We start from the raw sequence: 15,049 nt of genomic DNA, 5'->3' as shown, positions 1-15,049 counted from the left end.
AACCATTGGCCCGCATGGAATTCTTGTACCTATTTAGTGGCAGTAATTCAGGTGATCTTTCTCTTCCATTTCTTGTTCATCTGCATTAGTGGGTGACAGTCTGTAACAAATGCATTCGTACCTAGTAGATTTCATTAGCATAAATTACATCTCCTTCATGTGGTAATTGATACCAAACATTTCTGTCATTTCATAAGATCATAATTCTGACAACCATTTTTTAACCCATGTAAACAATGATTATTTACAGCTTTGAAGATAAATTACTAAAACCTTCACCTCTTCTTTTTGGAGTGGGCTCTGTTCATTGTAAAATTAAGTTTTCTCAAAACCTAACCAATAATAGTCTATAATACAAAGCAGAGTCAATCAGATTAATTTGTTTTTTCCAAGACTTTGTGGTACTTAAAATACTAACTCCCTTTAAAAGCATGTATTTGTGTCTTTGATGTCTGTTGATATGGCAGCAATTTCACGGTTGCCAGCAATAAGTTTTATGGGTGATCACACCAAGAGTTTCACCCTTTTTTTGATCAGAGTAACTCAGTTTCCTTGTCCAGCCCAGCCTGGTCTTTCAAATTTTTGCTTTGCCTTCCCAAGCTACCTTTTGTTTCCACACAGCCTGAAGAACCTAGCAGGCAGGTCTGCTCTTCCAAATCTCTTTCCTGACACCAGGGGAAAAAAAAAAAAAAAAGCTGAGAATATTGTATCTGATTTAGAAAATGTTGCATAGCTTCTGAAACCTACAGTCTCATCCAAGAACCCCATTACTGAGGGCTGCCAGGAGTTCAGGCATAATTGCAGTTAGTGCTAGCATTAACCAGAATGGCTTGTGTTCCCTCTCCTTCCTCTTCCCTCTTTAATTTCTGCCTAATGAGAAGCAAAACTGATGCTGTTGCTTGCACTTGTGAGAGGAAGGACAGCCTTGTGCAGCAGCTCCAGGCTGCTGCCTGAAGCCCCATCCATCTGGACGTGTGTTTCTGGATGTCTTTCCTCGTGCCCTTTCCAGTCTGGGCAATGTGGTGTCGCGGTGCTCGCCCTGCTCCATCCAGTGCCCTGTGCCATGAACCCCGGGGCACAGCTCTCTTTGGCAGGGTGCACAGATCCTTAGGGAGGTGGTGGGGACAGGAACCCCAGGTCCCTGGGCACCCCAAGCCTGTGTGATGAGAAAGGGCAGTTGGGGATCTCAGCTGGGGACTGTGGGTGCAGGTCGGCAGGCACGACACCCTCTGCCTGTTTCATGCCGAGTATTGAAGGGCTCGTCGCACAGCGGCTTTTGATCACTACCCCCTTTGGATGAAAGCCAGAGCAATGACGTAGAGATGAAAGCTTCTGTATCCCAAAAGCAATCCCCTAAGCCATCCAAGTCCTTCTAAAGCTCTGACTATTTGCTAGCTGAAGAGTTTTAGGTTGGGTATGTAGCACAGATAAGAGTAAAAACACTCCTGTACAGAACAATAGCATTCCTTTTAGTTTGGATGCTCAGTCTGTTTTCTTTCCAAGTGTTTGTTTGCTTGTTTGTGCTTGCTCTACCACTGATCTTTGAGAGATTCGTGCCCACCCTGTAGTAAGGGGAATGGGGCTGGCTTAGCTTCTGTAAATGTGTTACCACCTGTACCTCTTCTTTTAGTTCAAATAAACAAGTCCTATTAGTATTGACTCTTCTATTCAAATTACATTGTTATCGTGCTGGAGTTTATGGACTTACATTAGTTTTAATTTTTACACCAAAATAAGCAGTAATATAAAGCTGACAAACTTGCAGTGCAGCCAGGGTCACATTTTTCAGCTGATATGCTATGTGGCTATTAGGGATGCTGATATTTTTTTCTATGAATTGTCATTTCTCCTTCTCCCAAAGTCAACAGAGGAGTAATATTATTCTTCTGCATCTTCATAAAACTCATTGTGTTCAATCATCTTTGGTATAGGGGCTGAAGTCCACAAAGCACTTACACATGTACAAAAAAAATACTCAGAACAACTCCCAAAAGCAGCTGATTAAAATCAGACTGATTTAAGAGGCAGGGAATATACCAGTCTGCCTGATTTTAATCAGCCTGTTGCAGAAGATTGCTCTGAAATTCCGTGTTATTTTCAAATGCTTGATCTCTGTGCTACATGTATTTGCTATTACAGCAGGGTCACTAATATGCTGTCTCTGGTGAGAGCAATGGGAGTTTTGCTACTGACTTCAGTGGAATCAGGATTCACCAGAGATGTAGCTGGAGGTTATCTCCTTTTCATTTGACTGCTGCAGCATTCCCCCATTTCTCATACCAAACATGGATATTTGCATGTATTTGCCATCTGTGGATATCACTGACTTTCACTAGATAACCCAATGCAAACACTAAGTTTAACCATTTAATCATTTAATCATTACAAACAGTACATTTAAAATTATTCTACTAGTGAGGGTATAACATGCAAATATCTGTAACTTGTCTCATTTTTGAGCAGATTAATCTTTGTGAAGGGGTTTGGTGATCTGTATAAAGGCTGCTAAAATCACTATGCAGGATTTGAGTGAAACAGAGGAGCTCAGAGATCTGGACCCTTATGCAACAATTTAAGTTTGCAGAATGAAAGGTACCCAGGAGACCTCTATCAAAATTTCACTTTTTTTCTAATCACAGATAGATTTAAGTAGTATCACACTCCTTAGCACTCTCAACTCCAGATCACAATGTTTAAAAAATGCCTTTTTAAATGCATGCCCAGAAACATGCCAATTCACTGCACGATTCACTAGAGAAAGGAACAACACAGCTTGCTGCTAAATGTCTTTCTCTGATCTGCCTCTCAGTTGAATCAGACTGGTGTTGCTCGCTGTATAGCTGGTAGAACTAGTCTGATTTCCTGGAGTGATAGTTCAGGGACCTTAAAAAAACAATTCTATACTGAAAAGTGTATGAAGATGTAAATAATTTAATTTAGAGTTTAGATATACAAGAATCATAAATAGAATTAAATTCATTAATAGCATCATTTGGCTACATTCACAGCAATGTGCAAACCCATTAAGAGCCCCAAGTCAAATTCTAAATAGAAAGTTGAGGGTGGCTCTACATTTAATTTAAAAGCATTTTTTTTAACTAAAAGTCTAACTGCATTGTGGGCGGTGTGCTTCTAACTGCTGAATAATTTCTGAACGTCAGAGCCCGCAGCACTTCAAAAAAGGTGAACAGCACCTCAAAGAACATGGCCCTACCTCTAACAAGCAAGAGTGTTTTTATCATTCATTGTTAATGAACCCAAAATTTCCAGTAAATACTCAACATGCAAATGAAATTTATTATGGTGGCAGTAGATTAATGTGCTATTTATTATTTTTATTCAAGCACTAGTCATTATCTAAAGAGAAATGGAGATTCATAAACAAGTTATTCATTTAAGCTGTTAAATAAAACCTTAGAACTCTATAAATCTCTTTGAAATTTCCTTTAAGTTTACATTCCTATCAAGGCAAGTATTCTAATGAGGAAATGAAAGTGTAAGTATGCCCAATCTGAAGTTTTAATTGAGTTTGTTGACAATAGCAGTAGCACAGTGCAAGCAAGGATTTTGAAACAAAGACAATGAGTCAGCCAGCTGATGGATGGCAGCTTATATGCAATTGAATATATAATCATATAGAATATTTCTTCCTAGCTTCCATTAATAAGAAAGCGTGTGAGCGTGTGTGTATGAGTAACGTCAGCTTGAGGCTGAGACTCTGAAATCTCTATCTGCAGCTGAACAAGTCTGGATGGTGGTGGGGTCCTGAGTGGACTCTCACTAATATATTTTCTTCCACAGTCTTGGTACACAGAGGGATTGTTTAATTCAAGCTGCACCTATGGAGATAGCAACAAGTTGGTGGGGAGATTCCAACTGCCTGTGCTCCAGCACCTGAAGAGCAGTCTCCCCAGAGAGATACCAATGTTCCCAATCCTGCATTCACCTGCACTGTACCCCACAAGGTCAGAGGCTGCTTTTGGCAATATTTGCTTAAACTGTTTGTTCACAATTTTTTTTTACATTTGCCAAATCAAATAAGCACATTAGCAAGTGACCTGATGATCAGCTAGTAGGGCATGATGCCAGCGGAGTAAGCTACACAACTGAAAGTGCTACTCCAAAGGGCACATCCAGCCATGCTCCTCTCATCACCCAGAAGGCAGAAATCTGAAAACCTCCATACATTATCTCTGAATTCTGTCATTGATACTTCTCATGTACTCACTGCCAGGATCAAAATAAATTACTGGAAATACCAAACCATTTACAAATATAAACACTGTTAACCAGCTGACTTACAGTTCAGTCAAAGAGGAATCACAGTTTTCTTGGAATTCCAAGTCTTATGTAAAATATGAGCTGCTTCTGGCTTCAGAGTAAATATGTGCTTTTGTTATCAAGCAGCTGACATTTGCAGGATGAATCCTGTGTGAATTTTAAAATAGAGAATGAAAGTGAAAATCCTTCTCATTTGATGAAAGGTAAACTGAGTAGTTCCTGGGAAGAATAAAATCTTCTGCTCCTGAAAAGAAGCACCTGGGTATTGTCAGGGCAACTTAATTGTCCGTGTCTAGCTGATAGCAAGAAATGAACACTACAGAGCTCTGTTTGTGTCACCAATGTAGATCACAAACCTTTCCCATAGAATTGGTCACTGCTGAAATAACTCAGAAACAGATTTTGCTATAGGAGGAAATAAAATTCAATATCACATTGAAAACTTCCATATCTATACAACAAGATAACTGTGAGGAAATGAAAAATAGCAATTTCCCAATCAATTTGATATTAAAATCAAAACTGCAATGTTTACTTCAATCTTTTTGTATTCCTGTCCTCAGAGATAGAAGTATTTATTGTTAAACAGATAGAATGAGAACTTCAGAGCTTTAAAGACTGTTCTGAGTATCTCATAAATTTTACTTCATGATCACTGTGGTTCAAAACCATTGCCCATTCTTGGCACAATAGAAGGAATGAGTGTCTGAAATTGCATTTCTGTGGTCTGGAGGGATAATGACCTTAAAGAAAAAAATGTTACTAGTTTCCTCACTATATGACTCTAACAGAGTTATTCCAACAGAGAATGTGTCCATTTTTTTCTGAGAAAAAAATTATTTATTTCTGTATTTTTAGGACATCGGAGTGCCTCACTTTGCATTAATAAAACTAGTGTTACAAATGGTATTTTTTGTACTGTATAAGTTCCATATGCAACCAGAAGAATAATAAATACAATAAAACAGAACCAGATTATTTTTTGCTGCCATTTATCAGTAAAATTAACAGTGCATTAATGGAAGACTTGTGCACTACAAAAACTTAAGCCCTAGTGACCTGAGGTTAATATTCATGTATTTAGATTGCTGTCAATTCCCAGGATTTAAGAAAAGCCTGGGATTAAACAGAGTGGTTAGAATAATCATAAGAGGCTGCTGTTAAAAATGTTGGATTGAGCTTGAACTGTCAATCACTTTCAAAAGCAATGTACATATAAAAACAAGGTTATCAGGTGACCATGAAATGTCTTTTGTCATCAGTGAGTGAGAGCTTCAAGAGCTACACGGCTCTCCAAGTGGTAAAACTCAGGGAGGCTGGGTCAGAGAAAGGGCTTGGAAAGCCCTGCAGCTTCCCCGGTGTGGACTGAAGAGAAATGTCTGTATTCCTGTCTGCTCCTGTGGCAAACATTGCTCAGTTTTTATCAGCTGGAATAGTTCTTTAGGAGTGCCTGTTTTAACAGAAGAGAGCTAAAAAACCAGGAGAAACAACCTTAATGCAGGCATGCATCTTCATGGGCAAGGAGGGAGTTTACAACTCATGCAACACCAGATAGAAAGCTTCATGCAGGGGAATGGTTCTGTTCCAATTGTCTCACATACCAATATATTTAATAATGCTGAAAAAACCCAAGGAAATATTAGTGTTCTGGTTTTGGCTGGGATAGAGTTAATTTTCTCCCTAGTAGCTGGTATAGTGTCTGGAATTTAGTATGAAAATATTGTGTTGATGACACACTGATGGTTTCAGTTGTTGCTAAGTGGTGTTTATACTCAGTCAAGGACTTTTCAGCTTCTCCTACTCTGTCACTCAGAGGTGACAAGAGGTTGGAAGGGGTCACAACTGGGACACCCAACCCGAGCTGGCCAAAGGAATATTCCCATACCATGTGACAACATGCTCAGCATACAAACTGCGGGGAAAAGCTGCTCAGGGACCTCTCTCAGGAACTAAATGGGCCTCAGTCTGTGGGTGGTGAGCAATAGCCCTGTGCATCACTTGTTTTGTATAGCCCAATTATTCTGATGTTGTTATTGTTGCTGTCATCATCATCACCATCATTATTATTATTACAGTCATGATAATCATCATTATCATCATTATCATCATTATTATTATTATTCTCGTTCACTCCCATTAAACTGTCTGTATCTCAACCCAAGGTTTCCTCACATTTACTCTTTTGAGATTTTGCCCCATCCCACTGGGAAGGGGGAGTGAGTGAGTGAGTGAGTGAGTGAGTGAGTGAGTGAGTGAGTGAGTGAGTGGTTATGTGATGTTTAGTTGCCAGCTTGGGTTAAACCAAGGCAGCTAGAAAAAGTATGTGGAAGAAAAAAAGTGATTTATTTTCTAGAAGTACACTACTACAAGCCTCAGTATTAAACTGTTCCCTCTAACTTGGAGTGGGAGGGGTGGAAGCCTGACATAATCTGGGGCAGTGGCAGGGACCATCATTCCTCGATTCCACTGTCCCTCCATCATGTGGATAAAACAGAAGATGCCCCAAGGTATTTCAGTGGGGCTGGGGTGATCAGTGAGGTGGGAGGGAGAGCAGGAGACCAACTCTTGTCTGTAGCACTGTCCTCAGCCAACCCCAGGGATTTCTGACTGCAAATCAGAGCTCCAGCTAATGCTGCTTGACACAGAATTAACTCTCCCAGGGCCTCCTCTTTGCTTCTGCAGAGCTGCCACAGAAAAAAATCTGAGTTGGATTGTGTGGTCCCCACAGGGTTGCACTGCAAGGAAGACTAGAAAGACAGAGGAGAAGTGTGAAAGGAAAATCCCTTAAAAGATCCATCCTGCAGCCCCACAGGATACAGGCTGAGGCAGAGTCCATAGTTTAAAAATATATAAATGTCATACATCTCCCATATCTTGCCCATAGGAATAACAATGGTCTGCAGCAAAAGCAGCATGAGTTCTGTATCATCTTTCATGCTGGTGTATTTGGATTGAAACTAGAAAATAAACTTAGTGTTTCATCACTTTTTCAGACTTCAAACATGTATGTAGCACTGCTTTCTGTCTCTCTTACAATTGCAAGATGAAGCAAGTATTTTTTTTTCTGTTATAACCAGTTTATAAGAACATTACAATGATTTTCTCCTCAGTCATTTTATCATCTTACTTTTTAGGTGTGAACCAGTATTTTGTAGATTGGCTAATTTAACATGTACAAATCCGTCCAGTGGAGAATGGTAACAGGATTTTTTACATCTTGAATAATGTAAAATCATTCCAAACTCTGCACCAAGGCATGAAAGAAGCAGTTGTGGTGTGGAGACCCTGGGATTTCCTCAGATCAGCTGCACGGTGTCACAGCAGCCCAGGTGCCCACAGGGGTGACAGGATGACAACACAGACCATCCTAACCTCACTGGCTCCTTGGGCATGAGTGCCTCCTCAAGCAAGGACAGCTGGTCCATGTGTCTGTCATCAAACACAGTGCCAGCAGGCAGGCATTTCTCGAGGTTGGATATGGAATATAGCATTTCAGACTGCAAGAAGGAGCCCTTCTCAGAGCCTGGGCTAGCCAAGGGGTGTTGAGGAACCAGGGGCAGATGAGCCCTTGGCTGGGTGTTTTGTGCCCTTTGCAGTGAGAGTGATGATTTCTGCCCTGTGAACTGGCTGAGAGCTGTTTACAAGAGCTCAGCACAGCCCTGGACCTGCAGCTAACTGGAGCGTGTGAGCCCCGGATCAGCCCAGAGCTGCCTCAGCACTTACAGGGGCTTAACCTTGGCCCATGGAGCCCTGGCTCCAACTTGTTAAAATGTGCAGTCTCTAATGCAACGGCACAGACTCTTCTGCTGACACAGAATGAACAGCTTCTGAGGGATTTTGAGCATGTCATGGGTTAAACATTGCCCTGGGAACACTCCAGGAGCTCCCTTCATACATTGCTTTTTTTCCCCCTCCTGAAAAAGAGGTTTTTGCAAGCCATGCAAATGAGTGAATTCAGCATATAATTCCAGAATGGCATGCAGCTCCTCTCTTGCCACATACACAGACACTGTTTTTAGTGCACATCATCACATGGTGATTAATGGCAACATGGCATTTACTCCAGGGAATGCAGCCAGCTTAAACATGAAAACCCACATAGACTCCGATGGACAGACAGGCATATAAATTCTATTTATTTTGTCAGCCAAGCAAGAAAACTGAAAAAATAAGAATACAAAAATCTGCTCTGATGTTTGCTTTACTCAGGGATAAAGTGATTTAACAGAATTACCAAGCATGATTTTTTCTGAATAGGGTTACACACACTGGCCTGTCACCACCCCTGCAGCTAAGCTGCGCTCGGCACAGTACCAGATGCACGAGAGAAACGAGAGAGGGACTTTCCACCATCTCCTGGTTCCCTTCTTTTGGTGTTCCCAGGGGATACCATGAAGATCCTGGCCCCTGGAACAGCCTCAGCTGTGGTCACAGCTAAGGGGGCTGCTGGGCAGCAAGGGGTCACTGGCCTGGAGTAACATTTACACCCTGCTGCCTCCTCCTCACCCAGCTGCTCCGTGGAGGGAGCTGGGAGGGAAAGGCTCCTCAGGAGATCATTTAGATTGCTTCATGGCCCTTTCTATTACTCTGGAGTTGCAGAAGTGCTTTATGTTTTGTAAGACTGAAGTTCTGGTCTGATATTTGTGTTTTATCTATATTTCATCTTTTGTAGTCATCAGAGACTATCAATGACAAACTGGCTCTCCAGATACTAAAGGTTTAGTGTGACTGGTACAAATAAATGAAAAGGTCAAAGGTTTGGGCCATAAATATGAAACACAGGGTACAATTGAATTAGTTTATTTTTACATCTCAGATTAAAATTGCCCTTTCTCCTTAATTTTTCTGATTGTAACTTAACTATTTTAAGGTTCCCAGGTAGTTTTGTGTTATCTGATTTGGTCTTTCCTGATTTTCTCATTGGTGTTCCTCAATAGGACTTTCTCCTACCTTTTTGTCTTTAATACAGGAATTTTTTTTCTAAAGTTGTTTCAAGAAAAGCAAATAAATCTCTTTTTAAAAAAGGTTCTCTTTTTAGAGAAATATTTTTTTCTGTGAGAATCATTCCTTCTAGCATGGTATTGTAATTCAGTTTGCTAGCCATCTACAAAAAGAAGCATTTGTGAATAGGGTTGAAAGGACATGAGAATAGAAATCAGAAGACTAATGCCACTCAAACGTGCTCCTCTATGTAACATTTTTGTGATCACTTTCCCCCACTCTGTTTGACTAGATGAGAGTTTCAGAGGCTAAAAAATATAGATAGAGCATACAAATATTATTGACTATCTAAATCTTAGTTAATGTCCTTTTGAAGGAAAATAAAATCCTCCATTTATTTAGTTTATATGAGTCTAGATGAGCATTTCAAAGGCAACAACATACACAACTTACTCATTTCATGCTGGGAGGGAGGAGCCTTTGTTTTCATCACCAGATATATTTTTAATAGCTGTCCATTCAAGGCTGAATTTCAAAATATCAGATATCCAAGGGAGTCAAAAGCAAACATAAAACCTCTCACACAATTCAGGCACACCCTTGCCATATTCCATGCAATTATTTGTCTGTCTTGGACACACTTTCTGGCTGATGTTTTAAATCAAGCCCATGTAGAGAAATAAGACTAAACAAATTATCACACTGTGTTACATGTCTTTACACAAACATTTCCACAATTTTTACTAAAGAACCCCAGATAATAGGAAACAATAATTAACCCCTTTATAATATAAATCTCATATTCTGTGCAAATTGCAATATTGTCAGGAAGCCAAATTTCTCGTTAATATATTACAAACTTCTCAGCTATTTGCATGCAGCAAGGATATTAGAATGATAGTATTTTAAAAATAGACTCACATAACATTTTTTAGTGTAATCAACCATGGATGAGGCCCATCTGTCATATCTAGTCTGTATGACTAATTGTTTGTGGTCTGTAATTGAAATTTAAATTTATTAAATGAACAGAGATGCCATTATAAATGCACTAATTCGATATGTGGAAGGGGGATGGCAGGATATGAAGCTGGGCAGTAGCTTCTGAGCACTGTTTATGTTTATACATATTCAGATGAATGTGATCCTTTCTACAACTGGGCCAGTCCTTCTGCAAGGCACCTCCGAGCTGGCCGGCAGAGGCCTGAATCATCACAGACGTTCTCCTCCTCTTTTTCCATACTTCAAAGGAGGTTGTGAATGGAAGATGAGCTTAGGCTTGTTGGATGTTTGTATTTTATAGGAGGTCCTAGAAAAAAGAAGAGTTCTTTGTTATCATTGTAAAATATGGTAATGTCCAAGAGATGAGCTGTGGTTTCACACAGACCATAACAGTGGCCAAGGCCAGCAGAGTGTCAAAGAATACACATGCAGACAGCAGAGAGATCTGTTTTATAGGCCATGGAAGGAATCTTAGCCAGATTGATGGCAAAACTCCCATCAAATTCAGAAGAGTTGGAATTTCTCTTCTTGGAAGTGAAGTGCATTTCTGTGATGTGCTAAGCATCCTCAGCTGCCATCAGGTAAACTCATGGAGAAAGGAGGTCACTCAGCCCCTGCAAAATTGAGTTCTTCATCCCTGGAAAGCAAGGCAACATCTTCATGCTCAGTAAGAAAGTATTTTCAGAATGACTACACTGCTAATTTTTCTTCAGTGGAATAAATAACTACTGAACATAGACAGATGTCATCATCAGATGCAATTTCTTGGTTGGAGTCACTGTAGAAGCAGAAAAACCACCAGTGAGCTCTGCATTGCTTTATTGTTGCTTTTTTACATTGTCACTTATTTTAGAAACCCCATATTTGCTCCACTAATCTGTTTTATTATGGTTGTGTTTTATCTTTCTGTTTGAAAAACAAGGCTAAGCGCCAGATTTAATCCCAAGGATATAAGAGCATGCCTTGTGTGAGAGCCTGTAGTTCTTTAATGACTGCAGCACTGACATGTTGGGTATGTGCATGGGCAAGAAGTGGGGCATATTTTTCAGCACTGGTAGCTTCATCCTGCAGCCTCCTGAGCAGCTTTAAATTGCAAGTACTATCCTGAGAACTGAGGGCACTTGGTGCCCTGCAGGGGCTGCCAAGGATTTCACAGAACTGGCCCTTTCAAAAGAGTGCAGCTCTGTGTGTTTTCAGAGATGAATTTTGGGACTCCTGCCACACAGAGGTTTTTTTTTTCCCTGAGTTTTTTCCTGGTTGTTTTGAAAAGAGCTACTTTTTAAATATAAAAACGAAACCAAACCCACTCCAAGTGAAAAATGCTCATTTAAATAGATAACCACTTACAGCAGATGTAACAGAGACAAGTGTCAGAAAAAGGCTGGAAATGCTAAGGCTATTAACATAAGAGGTCAAATCTGACACTGCTCTTGGATTTGGCAGAGGCTCCACAAACAGCTTATGACCAGAGAGGTCTCCCTTTTGATTAGGTATGTCGCTTTTGCTTTTCAGCTCTGCCTTGACCCCTTTCACATTTGCTGTGCAGTTCTTCTTTCCAGATCACATTTGCAATTAGGGTAGGAAATTTTGGGGCCCTGTTAGGAGACTGCAAGCAGTTTTCACACAGAAATAAGCAAGACCAAGGGCAATGTTTTGGAGAAGAAAAGTAGTTTATGAATATGAATGTTAGGGTGGCTCAGTAGAGAGGAATGACGAGCCACTCTGGGAAGAGAAATCAGATCCTATCTTTGTCTAAAAACATTAATTCCCTGATTCTGACTACTAAACATAGAGCAGGATCCACAGCCATTCCATTACCCATAATTACAATGATCAAGCCTGTGTGGCTGCAGCTTAAAAGGATATTTTTATATTCTACAAAACATTCCCACAGTTGATGGGATACATTCTTCTTCATGTGTGAGCAACATTGTCCTTGCAGGTCAGTTGTGGTGTCAGGCGAAACCATGGATAAGCCCTGTGTGTGTTCCCACCTAAGCACCTCACTAGAGAAGGGCAGAGGGCCATGGGCCCTTGTGCTGAAGAGCAAGCTCATCAAACAGCTTCATTTTCCTGCTCATACCACTCAACTCTGCAACTACTGTTTGTTTTATGGTCTAGCAGGCATTTTGCCCACTTTGTGGCACGCAGCCTTTCCTCTGACAGGGAGCTCGTACGAGGCACTGCTCTTTCCCAGGGTGTTCAGGATTGCTGAAAATTGACACATTTGTTATTCTGGCAGCTGGAAGAGAGAAACTCTACCATTTTGACTAATCTTCTGTACATCCTTCTCTGAATACTTCTTGTTGGCTTCCATCAACTTATACAGTTGACGATACTTTTTCTCTGTACACCAGTGTCACAAATGCTAGCAGTCTAGGTCTGGTCTTCATTATTGTTTTGTTGCCTTTCCAAAATACAATTTTTCTTCTTGGCTCCATCACTTTCATGGTGACTTGCTCATATTTTGAATCCTAGGATTTTGCTTACTTTATGCTGGCAATGCTTCTTGTGGTTTGCTGCAAATTACAAATTATCAAAACAATATAGTATTTCAGAAAATTGTGTGGGAAGAACAGAGGGAAGAAAGGATTCTGTGTTTGTTTGTTTTAAAAAACCAGTCTTCTGCCTGCTTTTACTGTCTCACTCTTCCATCAGGCTGTCTCCCTAAACCTAAGGCGTTCTATTTTAAAAACCTTCCAATGACACAGGAGCAGGACTTAAGGAACTTGAGAAACTTGAGCTAATAATTTCCAACAGCAATTTGAAAATGTTATACTATCAGCCTCACAGGACTGTCCTTGTGTCAGCTCATGAGATCCCCTGCAGTGGGTGTGTACTAATGCCTTTCATTTCACTGAGCTGCATGCCACAAAAATCCATCCTCTGCTGCCTGTTCTCTCCGTGGCATCCATTCCCACTCACAAATCCCCAAGTGGAGGCCAAATTCATCTTCCAAACCTTGCAGACTAGATGCCCAGCTATGTAAACCGGCATCAAACTGCTAACTCAAAATCATAAAAGACAAAAACCCCTAATACTTTAAACTGAATCATCATGAAATATGGAAAAGGACTCAGGGCTGGGAAAGATCTTTTGCCTTATGCCTCAGACCATGATATGTAACTAAGATCAGTGGCATCAATAAGCCATGAATGAACTGTCTGGTACTCTTCTGCAGCTATTTTAAGTTCCTTTTCCCCAAGGTCCCAGCCTGGTTGGCTCTGCCCAAGCCACCTGGTGGGAGGTTGTGTGTTCTGCAGCTTGTGGGCTTTGCGGGCTGTCACCCAGCGTTCCCTGTCAAGAGGACATCAGCATCTTCAGATCTAGTAAATAAAACTGAGGTCAAGCCTACAACATTTTCCACTGAGTAAAAATACATAAATGTTGGCACTGTGATTAAACTCTCTCTTTTCTCCGGTCCTCTGAGGGATTTATTGCTTGCACACAAGCTTATCAGAGCCGTAATTCACTCAGTTTTGCACCTATGTCTCCTAGTTCTTATCCAATTATTTCAGCTCTCTGGTTTTGTAAACTTTTATTTCTCAGGCTGTGCCCCTTCCCATCAGGAAATGTCTTCTGGGGTCAGATCTGAAAGCAATGCACTATGATTTAGCCTCATGCCTTCCATTAATGTCAGTGGGAATCAGGCTGTTAAACCTTGAACACTGTCTTTAAAATGTAACACAGTATTTGAGCTCTTGTGCATTTATAAGCATTTATTCTTGTGTCAGACACGTGTCGTCAGACTGGCCAGTGAAAATGCTTTTTTTTTTCCTCCTTTTTTTTAATTGATCTAGCAGTGGAGATGAATGAAAGCCTGGGGGGGGGAGTGCAAATAAAAGGGTCAGACAAAGAAGGTTAATGCTTTCTGTACAATCTCATCACAGGACTTAGGAGTGCTATGGCAGCCCTACGGAGGAGCTTACATGGTTTGGTCAGCAGCATAAACAGCACAGCAGCAGCACTGAGCTAATTAAATGAACACAAAGTACAGACAGCTTTCAGGATCAACAACTCGCCTGCTAGCTCATGTTTAAAACTGGTTTCATGTGCTCCCGGTACAGGCAGCTCCATGTAAGATAAAGCAAAGGTGCTAACAAAACTGACTACTACTTCCTTATGTCTCTCCCCCTCTTCTGCACAGGGTTTGCGTGTGAAAATTTACGCAAAGCATTCAGTCGCTCTTAGTAATGTTTCTGTTATGATCAGCCTGCCTAGGCATCCCGTCCCTCTGCCAGAGGAAACTGAATCAGGGGAAAATACTGAGTCAGAGAAATGTGTGAAAAGATTTACATGGTATTTGCTAGCATCCCAATAATCAGCTCTGTAATTGTGCATTTTATTAAAATCCCACATGTTTACTTGAGCTGCTGGAGTTGTTCTGCTTAATTAACAGAAGAGAGAAAGGCCAAACCTTGCCTTAAATTCACACATCCAGACCCAAATCCTGCAAAATCCTGTTCAACTGCTTAATTTTCTACACCTGAATGGCCCTTCAGGGGTCAGAGCTACTCAGTTATGTTGTTAGAGAGATGCTCCACTGACAGATCCACACTGCAGGCTCCTGAAAGGTGCAGCTAAGTTTCTGACCTGGGATGCACTTGGCTCCAGTTATTTCTGCAGCTGTTGGAATGCTGTGCAAACAGCACCTGCAGCCTGTGGTCACAGGTGTGCTTGGATAAAGCCAGGGAAAGTCAGTGGGATCATCCAGACAAGAAAATCTGTTCAGGGAAGCACAGATTCTGTGGGGACGTAGCATCCAGTGTTAAGGGAGAGGACTTAATGAGGAGCCTTGATCAGCTCCTCAGAAGTGTGGCAGAGC

This window comes from Melospiza georgiana, chromosome 1 (assembly GCF_028018845.1).
Source record: "Melospiza georgiana isolate bMelGeo1 chromosome 1, bMelGeo1.pri, whole genome shotgun sequence".
NCBI lineage: Eukaryota > Metazoa > Chordata > Aves > Passeriformes > Passerellidae > Melospiza > Melospiza georgiana.
This window is presented reverse-complemented; position numbering follows the sequence as displayed.